Source organism: Dendrobates tinctorius, unplaced genomic scaffold, assembly GCF_039654945.1.
Source record: "Dendrobates tinctorius isolate UK_male_01 unplaced genomic scaffold, ASM3965494v1 ptg000064l, whole genome shotgun sequence".
NCBI lineage: Eukaryota > Metazoa > Chordata > Amphibia > Anura > Dendrobatidae > Dendrobates > Dendrobates tinctorius.
Window position 1 is genome coordinate 59,837,609 of NW_027361732.1, and position 17,672 is coordinate 59,855,280.

General features: G+C 40.4%; 1 long non-coding RNA gene across 1 annotated transcript in view; it reads left to right on the forward strand.

Moving 5' to 3' along the window:
- LOC141094560 (uncharacterized) overlaps positions 1-17,360 on the forward strand; it is a 105,683-nt gene extending 88,323 nt beyond the window's left edge. Inside the window, exon 3 of the long non-coding RNA XR_012233102.1 lies at positions 16,943-17,360. This is a non-coding gene — a long non-coding RNA (uncharacterized lncRNA). The remainder of the gene's footprint in view (positions 1-16,942) is intronic.
- Positions 17,361-17,672: the final 312 nt, after the last annotated feature.

The following is a 17,672-nucleotide window of genomic DNA, read 5'->3' on the forward strand; positions in this document are numbered from 1 at the left end:
AATCCTAGACAGGCTAGGTGGGCCTTGTTTTTCACACGTTTTAATTTTGTGGTCTCATTTCTTCAGGGCACTAAGAATGTTAAGGCGGATGCCCTTTCTGGGAGTTTCTTTGCGGATTCTCTTATTATGACCGAGCCTACTGCCATTCTAGGTGAGGGGGTAGTTCTTTCCGCCATCTTTCCCGATTTGAGACGTGTCCTGGAGGAATTTCAGGAGAACAAACCTGAGCTTTGCCCTATGGGAAAATTGTATGTTCCTGACCAGTGGAGGAAGAGAGTAATGTTTGAAATTCATTGCTCCGTGTGGGCTGGTCATCCAGGTATATTTGGTACCAGAGATTTGGTCAGTCGGTCTTTTTGGTGGCCTGCCTTATCTCGTGATGTCAGGAATTTTGTGCAGTCCTGTGGGACTTGTTCTCGGTCTAAACCCTGTTCTCATTCTAGTGGGTTGTTGATGCCCCTGCCGGTGCCCAAGAGGCCATGGACCCATATCTCAATGGATTTTATTTCTGATCTTCCTGTCTCTCAGAGAATGACTGTTATCTGGGTGATTTCCCAAAGTTGCCATCTTCTTCAGAGTTGGTGCCCTTGTTTTTACAACAGGTGGTTCGGTTGCATGGGATTCCTGAGAACATTGTGTCGGACAGAGGAGTCCAGTTTGTTTCCAGATTTTGGAGAACTTTTTGTTCCAATCTGGGAATTCTGTTATCTTTCTCCTCTGCGTTTCATCCTCAGACCAATGGGCAGACTGAGAGAACAAACCAGACTTTGGAGTCCTATTTGAGATATTTTATATCTTTTGATCAGGATGACTGGGTCTCATTTTTGCCCTTTGCCGAATTTGAGCTAAACAATAGAGCTAGTTCTGCCACTTTGATGTCACCCTTTTTCTGTAACTTTATGTTTCATCCTCGATTTTCTTCAGGGCAAGTGGAATCTTCGAACTGCCCAAGTGTGGACACTGTGGTAGACAGAATGCAGCAGATTTGGGACTAAGTGGTGGATAACTTGTCCCTCTCTCAGGAAAAAGCCCAACGGTTTTCCAACCATCATAGGACCATAGGTCCCCGGTTTGAAGTGGGTGATAGGGTTTGGTCGTCATCAAAGAATATTCCCATGAAGGTTGGGTCTCCAAAGTTCAAGCCAAGATTCATTGGACCTTATAAGATTTCGGAGATTCTTAATTCTGTTTCTTTTCGATTGGCTCTTCCAGTTACGTTTAGGATCCATAACTTGTTTCATAAATCTCTGTTGAAGAGGTTTGCAGAGCCAGTAGTTCCTATAGCGGCACCTCCTGACCCTGCATTGCTTAAAGGCAATGTGGAATATGAGGTAGAGAAAATATTGGATTCTCGTTTGGCTAGACGGAGACTCCAGTACTTGGTCAAGTGGAAGGGTTATGGCCAGGAGGATAATTCTTGGGTCTCTGCTTCTGACATTCATGCCGATAGATTGGTTCGTGCTTTTCACTGGGCCCATCCTGATTGGCCTGGTGGTGTGGATGAGGGTTCGGTGGGGGTACTGTTGTGAATTCACTTTCTGGCCTACCTCTCGTTACTGGTGAAGGTAGTGGAGATGGTTGTATTGACAGAGGGGTCGCAAGTTCTCTTTCCGGGCTCCCTCTGGTGGTTACAGGAGGTAATGGAGCTGATCTAATTAACCGAGGCCTGCCACCTGATAATGAGGAGGACGATTGGACATTAGGAGTTTCTGACTGGATTTAAGACAGCCGACTCCCTCAATCCCTGCTGGTGAATTTTTTCCTGCCTCCTGAGGTCTTGGTGGAAGCATTACCACCCTGTGTGCGCGTGTTCTGCTACTAGCTTTTGGAGTAAATGTTTAGACAGGCAGTGTAGGGTGGGAACTCCCGCTTGAGTTTAGCATCTGCACCGGGTGTCATCGCATGTGCTGACTCGCACAAACCATATGTCACAGCAGGCTCAACCACCAGCTTAGTCTTCCTTGGGGGGCCAAGTTATAGGCACCCCAACTAGAGTCACTTCCACTATGCTCCTGTGATGTCTAACAGGGCATAACTTAGAGTGCTCTTGGTTTGGGTGCTGCTATGTGGAGTAATAGTCAGGTGATTAGCACTGTCCACACCGAGTGATGTTTTACTCGGTGTGTTTTCGGTGCTCGCTATGCTCCGCCATGGTTTCCTAGCTGCGGTTACTCTATCACCACACAGTGAACCCCGGTGTTGTGAATTCACTTTCTGGCCTACCTCTGGTTGCTGGTGAAGGTAGTGGAGATGGTTGCATTGACAGAGGGGTCAAGAGTTCTCTTTCCGGGCTCCCTCTGGTGGCTACAGGAGGTAAGGGAGCTGATCTAATTAACAGAGGCCTGCCACCTGATAATGAGGCGGACGATTGGACATTGGGAGTTTCTGACTGGATTTAAGACAGCCGACTCCCTCTATCCCTGCTGGTGATTTTTTTTCCTGCCTCCTGCGGTCTTAGTTTCCAGCTCAGTCCCTGCATGCTCAAGCTAAGTGTTCTTTTGCTATTATTCACATTTGATTTGGTTTTGTCTATGTCAGCTTTGTGTCTTCAGCCAGCCCCGTCTGGGGCTGTACTGAATTTCTATCCTTATGTTACTGTTTGTGCCAGTTTGTTTTTGTCCCTTATTAGATTGGCCTCTCTTTGCTCTGTTTTCAGAATATACCAGAGTGCTGATATAGTGAGTGAAGTCTAGTGACTTCAGTATTTTTTCTATCAGACGTGTTGGGCATTTTTTGCAGGTTTTTTTGCGTGATTGCAGACAGTGTGTTTCCTTTCCTGTCTTGTCTAGTCAGTGTGGGCCCCATCGTTTGCTCAGCCTATTTTCCTACCTGCATTTGTGTTTTCATATTGTCTCACCGACGATATATGTTTGGGGGCTATCTATTCCTTTGGGGTCTGTTCTGGGTCAGTTTAGATTTCCCCTTTCTTGCTTTAGGCTTATTTAGTTCTCCGGCTGTGTCGAGGCATCTAGAATCATCGTAGGTACGCTTCATGGCTACTGTTAGTTTTGTTGATAGGATCAGGGGTCTGCAATCCGCTTAGTTGCCAACCTCTCTGGTTTTCTGTGGCTTAGCTTGGTCTTGCTTTCCTCCTCGATGACTCAATCATAACACCCCGGGTTGCGATCGCACCTTCTTATAATTTATATTTGGTGCGATCCGCAAACCCTAACACTGTTTACTTACGATAGTTCAATTTGCCTTTCTGCTCAGCTAATTCTTCTGCTTTCCATAAGGTCTATGACATAATATGATTAAATATTGACTATCTGAATCTTTCTAAGCTCTATTTAGAAACAGGAGGTCAATTTTCCCTGCATGAGTCATAATCACTGCAAAAGTCAATGTCAGGGGGAGGGGCAAAGCACCTGGGTCAGGAGTTGAAGAATGATTTCAGGGACATGACACTTCCTGTTTCTACAAAGAGCAGAGAAAAGATAAGAATTAGCTGGATAGAAAGGCAAAATGAGCAATTGTAGGTACACAGATCTATATAATATGATTGCAATACAAAAAGAGGATAAAAGCTTTGATGGGAGTACGACTTTAAACAACTTCCTCAATAAATTGCCTTGTGTGAATCTAAGCTGTACCTGTGGGATGGCCTATAACAGAGTTCTAAAAAAACAGACAACTGAAGTGTTATTTTCATAAGCAGTACAAGTATTTACTGAATTAGATATGTCAGGGAAACTGAAATGTCCTTTTTAACAGACTTGAAATACTGGATTCCTCAAAATTATGACAAACTGTGTTTTTTGAAAGACATTCCTCAAGCAGGAGTCCTTGCATGATAGTTTATATGTGAAAACATAGTAATTTATTTTAGTTATAACTAGCTGAAGAGACCGGCGCTGCCCGGGCATAGTAACTAACTGTGGTTAGTTATAGCAAATTTTAATTATCCTCCATCCCATAGTCCTGTGCCCATATACCCATCATACATATCCACGATCCCATAGGCCCGTGCCCATTTACCCATCATACATATCCTCCATCCTATAGTCGAGTGCCCATATACCCATCACACATCCTTCATCTCATAGTCCAATGCCAATATACCCATCATACATATCCTCCATCCCATAGTCCCGTGCCCATACACCCATCATACATATCCACGATCCCATAGTCCAGTGCCCATATACCCATCACACATCCTCCATTCCATAGTCCTGTGCCCATATACCCATCATACATATTCATCATCCCATAGTCGAGTGCCCATATACCATCACACATCCTTCATCTCATAGTCCTTTGCCCATATACCCATCATACATATCCTCCATCCCATAGTCCCGTGCCCATATACCCATCATACATATCCTCAATCCCATAGTCCAGTGCCCATACACCCATCACACATCCCCCATCCTATAGTCCCATGCCCATATACCCGTCATATATATCCTCCATTCCATAGTCCAGTGCCCATATACCCATCACACATACTCCATCCCATAGTCAACCATTATGACATCATAATGAGCGGCGGGGCTTGCAACCTATGATAACATCAGCGTTGCCATGGCAACCATTGTGACATCATAATGAGGGGCGGGGCTTGATACACACGCACTTTTTCCCTAGTATGTAGATGGGGGCAAAATTGTTTGGTGAATTGGAACACTCGGGGTTAAAATTTCACCTCACAACATAGCTTAGGACACTATCGGGGTCCAGACGTGTGACTGTGACAAATTTTGTGGCTGTAGCTGCGACGGTGCAGATGCCAATCCCGGATATACACACATACACACACTTGAGCTTTATATATTAGTTAGAAAAATTATAATTAAGGATGTGCGGATCTTAGAAGATTCAAATTCATCTAATTATGTGGATTTTAATGGGAAATTTGATTTGATTTGCTTTGAAGGTCTGTTGAAACTTCTGGGTTTAATAAACATAACATTTAGAAAACAAAAAAAAAATAATACTCACCTGATTGCTCACCTCCTCTACTAATTGCCCTCCACACTGTTCTCAGCATCTCTTCTTTCCGTCCACACTCAAAACCCCAGGCACCATCACTCCAGGCCCGACTCCCCTATGCATGCAGATGTCAAAGATAAATTTCCTGGTCACAGTTCATCAAGGAGATGTCAAGTGCCAGCCCACTGTGGCTGTAAGAAGAGGTGCCTATGACCATATTAGGGAGAGTGATCAACAGTGGTGGCCAGAAATGAATGGTAAGGTATTAGCTTATTTTTTAAAAAACTTTTGCTGGCCTTCTATTGTTCACCAAAATGGTGGCCATCCAGCTGCCATTTTGCTGACTTTGGGATGAGCAAATTGCTAAAAACCACATTCAAGAGATTTTCGAAAATTGTTAGTAGAATTCAATACCACTTTAATAAATTCATCCAACTCTAATTATAATGTCTAAACTTATTATATACTACACAGAGCTATAATAAACAATATATTAACCCCTTTCTGCCATCTGACGTTCTATCCCGTCCATGGGCCCCTATGCCCATGGACGGGATAGTACGTCACAGCGATCAGCGGCGCTCACGTAGAGAGTGCCGCTGATCGCGGCCAGGTGTCCGCTGATTATCACAGCTAACACCTGGCACTATGTGTCAGAGGTGGTCACGGACCGCCTCCAACATGTTAACCCCTTGCACTCTGCGATCAAACACGATCACAGTGTACCGGGGGTTTAGGGAAGCATCGGCAGGGAGGGGGCTCCTTCCGTGCTTCCCTGCGACCCCCGCAGCAGCGCAATGTGCAGCGCTACTGCGTGGTTCTCCTTCCCTGCAGGTCCCCGGATCGCAAATGGCAGCTGGGACCTTCGTGGGGCCTGCAGGCAGCCGGTTTCCTCAGTGCCTGCAAATTGCAGGCACGAGGAAGCCTTCTGCAGTGCCTGTGACAGATCGCTGATCTGTCACAGTGATCTGTGATGTGACAGATCAACGATCTGTCACATGACAGTTATGTTCCCACTGGGACATTGTAATAAAGGTAAAAAAAAAAAAAAAAAGTGTAAAAATAATTTATAAAAAATCGCTAATTAAATTGAAAAAAAAATATTCCCTAATAAATTCATTTTTTGGAAATAAAAAAAAAAACAATAGAAGTACACATATTTAGTATCGGCGCATCCGTAACAACCCGGCCTATAAAATTGTCCCATTAGTTAACCCCTTTATTGAACCCCTTAAAAAAACCCACCAAATAGCATCATCAGCAAAAAAAAAAAGCTATAGCTCGCAGAATAAAGCGATGCAAAAATAATTATTTTTTATATAAAATTGTTTTCATTGCATAAATCACCAAAACATTAATGAGGTATCACTGTAACCGTACTGACCCGAAGAATAAAACCGCCTTATCAATTTTACTGCACGCGGAATGGTGTAAATGCACCCCCAAAAGAAATTCTTGAAATGCTGGTTTTTTGTTCATTCTGCGTCCAAAAAAATCGGAATAAAAAGCGATCAAAAAATGTCACAGGGCCGAAAATGTTATCAATAAAAACATCATCTCGTCCCGCAAAAAATAAGACCTCACATGACTCGGTGGATCAAAATACGGAAAAATTATCACTCTCAAAATGTGGTGATGCAAAAAGTATTTTTACAATAAAAAGCATCTTTTAGCGTATGACAGCTGCCAAACATAAAAACCCGCCATATATAGTAAATCAAACCCCCCTTTATCACCCCCTTAATTAGGGAAAAATAATAAAATTAAAAAAATGTATTTATTTCCATTTTCCCATTAGGGTAAGGGCTAGGGTTAGGGCTATGGTTAGGGCTAGGGTTAGGGCTGAGATTATGATTAGGGGTGTGTGTTGGGGTTAGGGATGGAGTTAGAATTGGGGGGTTTCCACTGTTTGGGCACATCAGGTGCTCTCCAAATGCAACATGGCATCTGATCTCAATTTCAGCCAATTCTGCGTTGAAAAAGTCAAAGAGTGCTCCTTCCCTTCCAAGCTCTGCAAGACGCCCAAACAGTGTTTTACCCCCATATATGGGGTATCAGCCTACTCAGGACAAATTGCAAAACAACTTTTGGGGTCCATTGTCTCCTGGTACCCTTAGGAAAATAAAAAATTGGGGTCAAAAATATAATTTTTTTGTAAAAAAAATGTTTTTTTATTTTCACGTCTGGACGTTATAAACTTCTGTGAAGCATTTGGGGGTTCAAAGTGCTCATCACACATCTAGATAAGTTCCGTAGGGGGTCTAGTTTCCAAAATGGGGTCACTTGTGGGGAGTTTCAACAGTTTAGGCACATCAGAGGCTCTTCAAACGTGACATGACACCCGCAGACCATTCCATCAAAGTCTGCATTCCAAAATGTCACTACTTCCCTTTGGAGCCCCGATGTGTGCCCATACAGTAGTTTCCTCCCACATATGGGGTATCAGTGTACTCAGGACAAATTGTACAACAACTTTTGGGGTCCAATTTCTCCTGTTACAATTGGGAAAATAAAAAAAATTGGCGACTAAAAGATCATGTTTGTGGAAAACAGTAAGATTTTTTTATTTTCAAGCCCGGGCATTATAAACTTCTGTGTAGCCCTTTGGGGTTCAAAGTGCTCACCACACATCTAGATAAGTTCCTTCGGGGGTCTAGTTTCCAAAATGGTGTCATTTGTGGGGGATTTCCACTGTTTAGGCACATCAGGGGCTTCCTAAACGCGGCATGGCGTCCAATCCCAATTCCAGCAAAAAAAGTCAAATAGCACTGCTTCCCTTCCAAGCTCTGCCATGCGCCCAAATAGTGGTTTACCCCCACATATGGGGTATCAGTGTACTCAGGACAAATTGCACAATAACTTTTGGGGTCCTGTTATCCATGGAAAAAATAAAAATTGAGGGTGAAAAGATCATTTTTGTGGAAAAAATATGATCTAAAATTGTACGGCTGTACGTTATAAACTTCTGTGAAGCCCTTGGGGGTTCAAAATTCTCACCACACATCTAGATAAGTTCATTGGGGGGTCTAGCTTCCAAAATGGTGTCATTTGTGGGGGGTGTCCACTGGTTTGGCACTTCAGGGGCTTTCCAAATGCGACATGGTGTCCGATCTCAATTCCAGCCAAAAAAGTCAAATGGCGCTGCTTCCCTTCCGAGCTCTGCCATGCGCCCAAATAGTCGTTTACACCCACATATGGGGTATCAGCATACTCAGGACAAATTGCACAATAACTTTCAGGGTCCTGTTACCCTTGGAAAAATAAAAATTGGGAGTGAAAAGATCATTTTTGTGGAAAAAAATAAGATTTTTTAATTGTACGGCTGTACGTTATAAACTTCTGTGAAGCCCTTGTGGGTTCAAAGTTCTCACCACATATCTAGATAAGTTCCTTGGGGGGTCTAGTTTCCAAAATGGGGTTACTTGTGGGGGGTTTCCACTGTTTAGGTACATCAGGGGCTCGCCAAACGTGACATGGCGTCCAATCTGAATTCCAGCCAATTTTGCATTGAAAAAGTCAAACGGCGCTCCTTCCCTTCTGAGCTCTGCCATGCGCCGAAGCAGTGGTTCCCCCCACATATCAGGTATCAGCGTACTCAGGAGAAATTGCACAATAAATTTTGCCATCCAATTTCTCCTGTTAACCTTGGTAAAACAAAAAAATTGGACCTGAAGTAATTTTTTTGTGAAAAAAAGTTAAATGTTCATTTTTTTAAAAACATTCAAAAAATTCCTGTGAAACAACTGAAGGGTTAATAAACTTCTTGAATATGGTTTTGAGCACCTTGAGGGGTGCAGTTTTTAGAATGGTGTCACTTTTCGGTATTTTCTATCACATAGACCCCTCAAAGTGACTTCAAATGTGATGTGGTCCCTAAAAATTAATTGGTGTTGCAAAAATGAGAAATCGCTGGTCAAATTTTAACCCTTATAACTTCCTAACAAAAAAATTTTGGTTCCAAAATTGTGCTTATGTAAAATAAACATGTGGGAAATGTTATTTATTAAGTTTTCTGTGTGCCATATCTCGGTGATTTAAGGGCATAAAAATTCAAAGTTGGAAAATTGCGAAATTTTCAAAATTTTTGCCAAAATTCCTTTTTTTCACAAATAAAAGCAAGTTATATGAATGAAATTTTACAACTAACATAAAGTACAATATGTCACGAGAAAACAGTGTCAGAATCACCAGGATCAATGGAAGCGTTTCAGAGTTAATACCTCATAAAGGGACAGTGGTCAGAATTGTAAAAATTGGCCCAGTCATGAACGTGCAAACCACCCTTGGGGGTTAAGGGGTTAGAGCCACTGGAAAAGAAAATAAAAATAATTCATTAGCTCTTGACAATGGAAAGTGTCAAACTGTTGGATATATTAAGCATCAAGTTAGCAGTCAATTTCTGAAATGGATGCGTTGTATTAGAAAAAAGGTATTTGCATCTCAGTGACTTTGACAAAGGCCAAACTTACTGCTATATCCCTGTCCTTACCTGGAAGCACCTTCAATGAGCAATCATTTTTTCTTTTACAACATATAAACATTCAGGTATGCGATTGTCACTTATCAGAGAAGGAGATGGCATCAGAATGAAGCTGGCAGAGGTAGTATGATGCTCTTGGCAATGTTCTGTTGGAAAACCTTGGGTCCAAGCATTCATGTGGATATTACTTTTATACATTATTATTGTTAATAACAAGTCTAGCCATATATGGCAATAGTGTTCCTTATAACATTTGCATCCTTCAGCAGGATAATGAGCCCTGCAACACTGCAAAATTTGTTCCAGAATGGATTGTGACAAAAAGTTCACCTTGTTGACTTGGAGCACAGATTCCCCAAATTCTAATGTGATAATGCATTACAGGTTTAGAGGATTTAATTAATCTGCTGCTAATTCTACCAGAAACAGGATACCTCCAGAGGTCTCCTGAAGTACATTCACCTGGGAAACTTGGACAATATTGCACAGATCTTTATGATCAAGGAAGTATATAAATTATCCAGAATGATCTAAAGTGTAATCCTCATGCTTTATTTATGTTCTAAGAAGCTCTATATATAAAAATGAATGTGTGTGTATGTGTATCACCAACCAATCACGAGGCATCTTTCATTTCACCAGAGCTGTTCAAAAGAAACTGGGCTGCGATTGGTTGCTACGAGCAACAGTTTTCCTTGCAAACAATCACTAAGCATCTCTCATTCCACCAGAGCTGTTTAAAAAAGCTGAGCTGTGATTGCTTGCTATGACCAATAGTTTTCCCACTTGACAACACCTGAGCAGACACTGACATGGTGGGAGAAATCTAGCATCTTCGGGAACATAAGCTCCCAGCCATTGTCTGCCCCCCTGAAAGGAGCAGAGAGCACATGACAGAAATTAATCCCCCCTCCCGTGCCTATATACCCATCACACATCCTCCATCCTGTAGGCACATCTTTCCTCTAAAAGGAATCATTGATATGGAAGACAGAGCACATCCATGCAGTGCTTTGGTTTTGACCCCAGGCCTCTCTTAAAGGGATCCCTGGTATAGAAGTTAGGACAGTTCCACTCAGCTCTGTGGTTCTGACCCCAGGGTCTTTTAAAGGGATCATTGGTATGAAATTTAGGGCAAATCCACTCTGCACTTTGGTACTGACCCCAGGCCCTTCTTAAAGGGTCTCCGGTATGGAAGTCAGGGCAAATCCATCCAGTGCTTTAATTCTGACCCCAGGCCTCTCTTAAAGGGATCCCCGGTATGGAAGTCAGGGCAATTGCCTTCAAATGGTCTGGTACTGACCCCAGGCTCTCTTAAAGGGATCTCCTGTATGGAAGTTAGGGCAAATCACTCGGCACTCTGATTCTGACCCCAGGGTTCTATTAAAGGGATATTGGCATGCAAGTCAGGGCAAATCCACTCAGTGCTCTGGATCTGATCCCAAGCTCTCTTAAAGGGATCCCTGGTATGGAAGTTAGGGCTAATCCACTCAGCGCACTGGTTCTGACCCAAGTCCCCTCTTAAAGGGATCCTTGGTACGGAAGTGAGGGAAAATCCACTCTGCGCTTTGGTACTGACCCCAGGTCTCTCTAAAAGGGATCTCCAGTATGGAAATTAAGGTAAATCCCTCAGCGCTCTGATTCTCACCCCAGGCTTCTAATAAAGGGATCATTGGTATGGAAGTCAGGGCAAATCCACTCAGCGCTCTGGTTCTGACGCCAGGCCTCTCTTTAAGGGATCCCCAGTATGGAAGTTAGGATGGCATGATGTGGGATATTAGGGGTAGTAGTCCGATGGCTCTGGCTGATGGGATGATATGGGATATTATGGGTAGTAGTCCGGTAGCTCTGGCTGACGAGATGATGTGGGATATTATAGTGAATGTGGCTATGCGGAATGGGTGGGGATCTACACTCAGCTTTATATATATAGATATAATCATTATAATTTGTTATAACTAATCATAGTTACTTACTGTGCCTGGGCAGCGCCGGGCTCTTCAGCTAGTTTGAATATAAAACTGAGATCAACACAGATATACAGTATATGTAATTTCATATACCAAACTATTTGCAATTTTGATGATAGAAAAGTGGATATCTAGTTATTAATTAAAAACATTGTCTAGGTTGAATGAAAGTCACTATTTGACTGCAGACTACTGAATTGTTACTGTCATGATTCCTCTGTATTTCCCATTTGGGTAGGCCCTCACTTTAGTGCATGTATGAAATTTGCATACTTGCTATTAAGTGCCAGCTAGACTCATCTGTCTTCCCTCAATTCTTTTTTATTAAGAGAAGTGTAGGAAACTAATAGGCATATATCTGAAAGAATGCAAATCATTGCAGACTTGCAGTCATGTGACCACTCACATGCCTGTGATCCTGACAGTGTGCGCGTCACACACTCATGATTCAGCAGTGTTTTCCATTCGAGTAACTGCTGACTTTTCATTTCAGTCTGAACAATCCCTTTAAATCTATTTAAATGGTCCTTCCATTATATATTTTCTAATCCAACTCCACTTAGTTTTCTTAGATATCCACTTTGCAGACATACAGCAGTTTATTTATTAACCAGCCTCTTTACAATGACAAGTTACACCTTAGATATTCTTGTCTAGAGGAAACTTGATACAGACAAATGGCTGTGCTCCAAGGGTCAACTTACAGAAAGGGGAACAAATCATCCGTGAGATTGCTCCTGAAGTAATACTGTTGTATTTCTTGCACAGATATAATATACCTCCACTTGCATTTCCATCAGGTTGCCCATTGAATCTAATGAAGTTGCTAAACTGTGAAGAAGTGGTATGTTAAAATGACAAGTATTTCCATGCTTCACTAGCACAAAAGCTTTCTACTTAAAAGCTACTTACAACGTTTTGCTTGATATACTATTTTACATCAAATCTAAAGACAGCATATACATAAATGGCTAAGACTCTTTAAGTAAAAAATATTAGTCATTTTAGGATTGTGGCAAAATGTTGAAAAGGGACACCATAGGTGGAATATTGTACCCACAGTTATGGTATTTTCCAATTATTTTTTTTTTTACTTAGACCTTATCAGACGTTCCATATGCAAGTTATGCAATTTTTTCACCGATCCTTAAAATTGCATTAGAAATTTTGATCTCACCTTCAGATCAAAGTTAGATATGTCTCCGTGATTTTCCACAGCCCAAATCATGGATATGTGAATGGATCCTAAGACCATCACAGGTATGAGTGTTATCTGTGAAAAACTTGTATAGCACTCATACCTGTCACAGTCTAAGGGTACCGTTACACTTAGCGATGCACCAGTCATCCCGACAACGATATGACGCGGTCAGGATCGCTGGTGCATCGCTAAGTGGTCACTAGTGAGCTGCCACACAGGCAGATCTCACAGTGACATAGCAGCGGTCGGCGGTCGCTACTTACCTGTCAGACGAGGCGATCCTGACGTCCTCCCGCCCGCATCCACGCATCGTTCCCAGGAAGACAAGCAGGAAGCAGATGACGAGAAATGGCCCAAGACATTCTCGCGCTATCTGCGATAACCAGCGGGGGAGCCGGTCAGAGGTAAGTATCACATGTAGCAATATCGCTGCTGCGTCACAAAACCAGTGACGTTATAGCGATATTGCTAGCGATATCGCTATGTGTAACGGGCCTTTTAGGGTTCATTTACTTGTCCTTTATTTGGGCCATGGAAAATCCCAGAGAACTGTCCAATTTTTTTCCTAAGATCAGATCACAATCATCAATGAAAATTTATTGATCTGTAAAAACTTGGACTGCACTCGGTTGCCTTCTGAATGTGATCAGCTTTTCAATTACTCTAACATAGGAGAATGTGAAGAGCCTCTTTTTTTCTCCACATACAAGATAAAAAGATGACACTCAGATGAAATACTGCTCAAATGCTAATCAAAGTTTGATCAAAATAATTGTTCCATTTTTCTCATAAATGAGTAAAACAATGTCTGAATGATGCCTTAAATTGAGGTAAAAGTCTGTTAAGTTTGGTTTAGTGGAAGTACAAAGTCTTCAGGTATTGTGTATATACTGCAATTTCTAAGGTGTTTTACCAATGTCTAATTGTTAGATCACTGATTGAAAAATTAAAAGCAGAACTGAAGTGCCCAATTATCTTGGGGTCATCTGCTCTTTACAAGCAACCATAGAGTTGACCACAATCAGCCAAACATCTGACTTCCTAATTTGTGATAGCATTTGATCAGTCTTTGGTGGTTTATGGTAGCAAAGCGCCTTAAAAGGCTAAACTAAAACAACTCCTCAAAGGTGACATGCAAGTAACAGAGGTATTATACCGTACGTTTTTTAACAGTATCATTGTTTTTTCACAAGTAATTTCCTTTCTTTTTATGCTGTATGAAGAGAAAAAAGCTCCATAGCTGCCACACATTTAACAAAAAACTTTTTTCCATTCAATAAACTTGACAAACTGATTTCATGCAACCAAGTTAACAGGTATGTGTGGTTTTCCAACTTCTGAGTAACTCATGTCAAAGTACTTAGCTTGTTACGTGTCAAAATGTAGAATCAAAACTTGAACTTTTGCAATAGACATAACATTACTTTTTGTAATAGACATAACAAAACAATATCTATGTGCATTTCCTACACTGTCCTGACTTTTCTCATTTTTTCAGGGTATCAAGCACAACAGGCAACATTCAGAGCATACAAATTTACTATTACTTTATTAAGAAGAACAAACCACTTTGTAGTAAAGCTGCACAAAAAATACAGGCCCTGATTCATTAAGATTGGCATTTGGTATGACAATCTTCCTGAGTGCCATGCAGGAATAAAGAAAAGACTGCAGCACTGGTAATTTGAAAGTGGGAGTACTCGCCTCTAAGGACTTGATCCAACAGGGATAAGATGCACCAAATTCATTAAGAGGAACACGCTACTCTACAAATTATGTAGACCCTTACATGAGCAGCTTGATTTGGACCATATATAAATGCAAAAATAAACTCCTTTATTGAAAGATATATAAAAATATAGAGTAGAGTACAAGGAACCCATAAAGGATAAGGACCATTACCCTGATGAAGATAGTTGGCACCACTATATGTATATGTTTACCTTATTATTACTGTATCATTCACCTTTGACTATGGCACCTTCTTTTTATTTATATATACTTCATTCACTTATTTCTTCATACGTGCCCTTCTACATTGTGCCATTCCTTTGGGATAGTAACTGGCATGCCCATTTTTAATTTTGTTTAGTTAATAACCTTGTATGGATTCCTTGTACTGCATTTTTTGTTTTTATCTATTTTCCAATAGGCTTGTTTACTTTTGCATTTGTATATGGTGTTAGTCTTTATGATATGCTGCATGACATCTTTAATTATACATGGTCCTATATAGATAGTTTTACTCTATTTATTAGGTAGATCAAATCAGTGGCATGCGCATCCATGCTAGAAATGCTCATACAGTCCAGCATTGGAGTAACATTTCTCTCATAACTTTCGCCTTCACTTCTGTTGAATTTAATGGGTGAGTGTTGTCACACCCTTTCAAAACTGGCTCCTCCTCAGTTCTGCCCATTTGGACATAACTACCTAAAGCTAACATATAAATGGCAAAAGTTGCATAACCTTTATGCAACTTTGCATGGAGCAAAAATGTTGTTTTTTTCCCAAAGTGTTTAAATTATTTTTCTGGTGTAAACACTTTTGATGAATAAGGGCCATTGAATTTTGATTGGATTTCGATAGGTGTCAATTTGCTGGAAAAGTAGCTACAGTCTGAGACCGTTACTCTTTTTCAGTAGCTACTGTGGGAAGCAATATGCTGATCTAGAATAATAGACTGTGTTGATGTGCACAAAAGGCTGAAGGGACGATTGCTGCCAATGTAGGAGCCTTTAACAAGGCCCCAATTGCAAAAATCCCAACACCAATTTTTTCACTTCTCATTTACTGTAGCTTCTAAATGTTGTGGAGAGAAGCAACAAAATGACTTGTATGCTGTAGTACATCTAACAGTTAATTTTGGGTCTACTCCAAATAGAACAATGATTAATTGGGACAAACATTTTCTTGATATTATCATACTGAAATCAAGCATAGTCCACTCCATGCTTTTTGCAAGTACTAAATCTGGTAAGCCATAAAAAGAAAAAAGCCTCCTTTTTCCTAATTTTCCCCAGTGTAAAATGCATTTGGAAATGTTGTCCTTTTCAAGTAATCAATATCACTTGTCATTTACTGTAACACTAATGTTAACATGGAGATTGGCTGATCGAACAGTGAACAGAGAAAATGAGAACATTGAAGAGTCAGTAGCACTTCTGAAAAATATCAAGTCAAACTAAGATCACAAAGACACCGATGTTGAATACTTTCAGCAGAAACAAAACCAAGACTGTAAAACATAATGTACATGTAAACTTGGTCAGCCTTTGAAATATAACAACTTGACTTGCAACCTATAAAGAAGAAAACAATAATAAAACAGATGAAAACGATTTCTAAGTTCAGTAGTGAAATTTTCAGGATTATTAACTGTGCAAAATTTATAATACAAGGTTCATAATAATCAGATTCCTAGTCAAGTAGCTTTTAATAGGTTTTCCATAAAAGTATAAAGCTATAACAAGATAGCCAAATTTTAACTTAAAACAAAGGCTAAGTGAAGGGAAAGGGCAGAGGAGGGTGGAAGGGAATAAATGGGAAAGAATAAGGAGTTAAAGTAGTCAACTGTCATCAAAATGAAAGAATAAAAGTATGGAAAGATGGAGCGTAACAGTTCACCATTAAAAATTATATTAATTGCAGGTACATGCAGGATATTATACTATCTAAGGACATTACACTGCCAGCAGGCTGAGAGATACCACCACAAATTAAGGATAAATATGTTGAGAATTTCCTATTCCAATACAGCAAATTTCTTTCATAAGTGGCAGCTCTTTCAGTCATTCATGGACTTGCTCATGTGCTCAGCTTTTGTGGATAGGATTTCAGTGTTGCACAAAGCAATGTGACCCCAAAATTATCCGATACCCACTAAAGAATAAGTAGCAACCAAACCTAGGACTTTGTTCTCTGAGTTCTGTCATATGGAAACACAAGAAAGCACAAGACGGTAAATGGCATATGATAAATTGGGATCTGTGTTGTAAATTTTGCATTGTGGCTTAGGAACTTTACGTTACATTATTAGTTTAGTTATTTTTTGTGTACAGCATATCGGTTCTCCATAGGCAGACAGTATACAGTACTTTATTGTTTTCATAGATACAATCCAGTGACTCAATATTTTATGTTCCCACATGCACTATAAAATCCATTTTTCTGTTCTGTTATAGAATCAGAAACACAAAATTCACAGCTATAATAGATCTGTGATATGGTTGATGCCAATGACATGCTATGGACCCCTTTGACAACAATGTGTTCTGTTGAGTTCTTATCCTATTCTGTTATTTTACTGGAATGAAAAGCTATTTTTATCAGCTTTTTCTTCTTCTTTTTCAGATTATTCAACAGCGACAACTAATGGATCCATCACAGATGTGAACAAGGACTTGCTAATGTACTAACGTTAAATTCTGAATCACCTTCCTCTCGCATATACATGAAAATAGTAGTCAAGGCTAATTTCAAACTATTGCATTTTGAGACAAAAAGTTATTTTGCATTGAGTTGTTTTTTTGCTTAGAACTAGAAACCTTTATTGTAGAAATCTGGAAGTAAGTTAAGGAAATAAAAATAAAAGTGTCCATTGTGCCAGGGAAGAATGTTGTGTGTTTGCAAAGTTGTCACTTCAATCTTCCTTTGCAATACCAAAATGAAAATCTGTCTGATGTAAATATAGTTTTCGAGAAGATTTTGCCATCACCACTTAAGCTGTATAAACCTTTAAACTACCTAGACAGCTTTCCACAGAGGGTGTTACATTTATAAGTAGTAGTGACAGAGTTGGTAACAAAAAATAGGAACAAAGGGCAGAAAAACGAATCTTATGCAATAACTGGATGGACATATGGCAAAATAGATTAATACCTAAATCTTCCTAGAGTAATGCAAATTGACACTGCAAGGAGATGGCTTCGAAATATGGTACTTCGCAATGTGTCCATGCTCCACTGGAATTTATTATTTGGCATTCCTGATAAAATACACAATAAATAGTTATGTTATTAATGCACTAAATTAGTTCAGAATATAATTTTCACCATCTACATTTTCATACCGGCAAAAAATG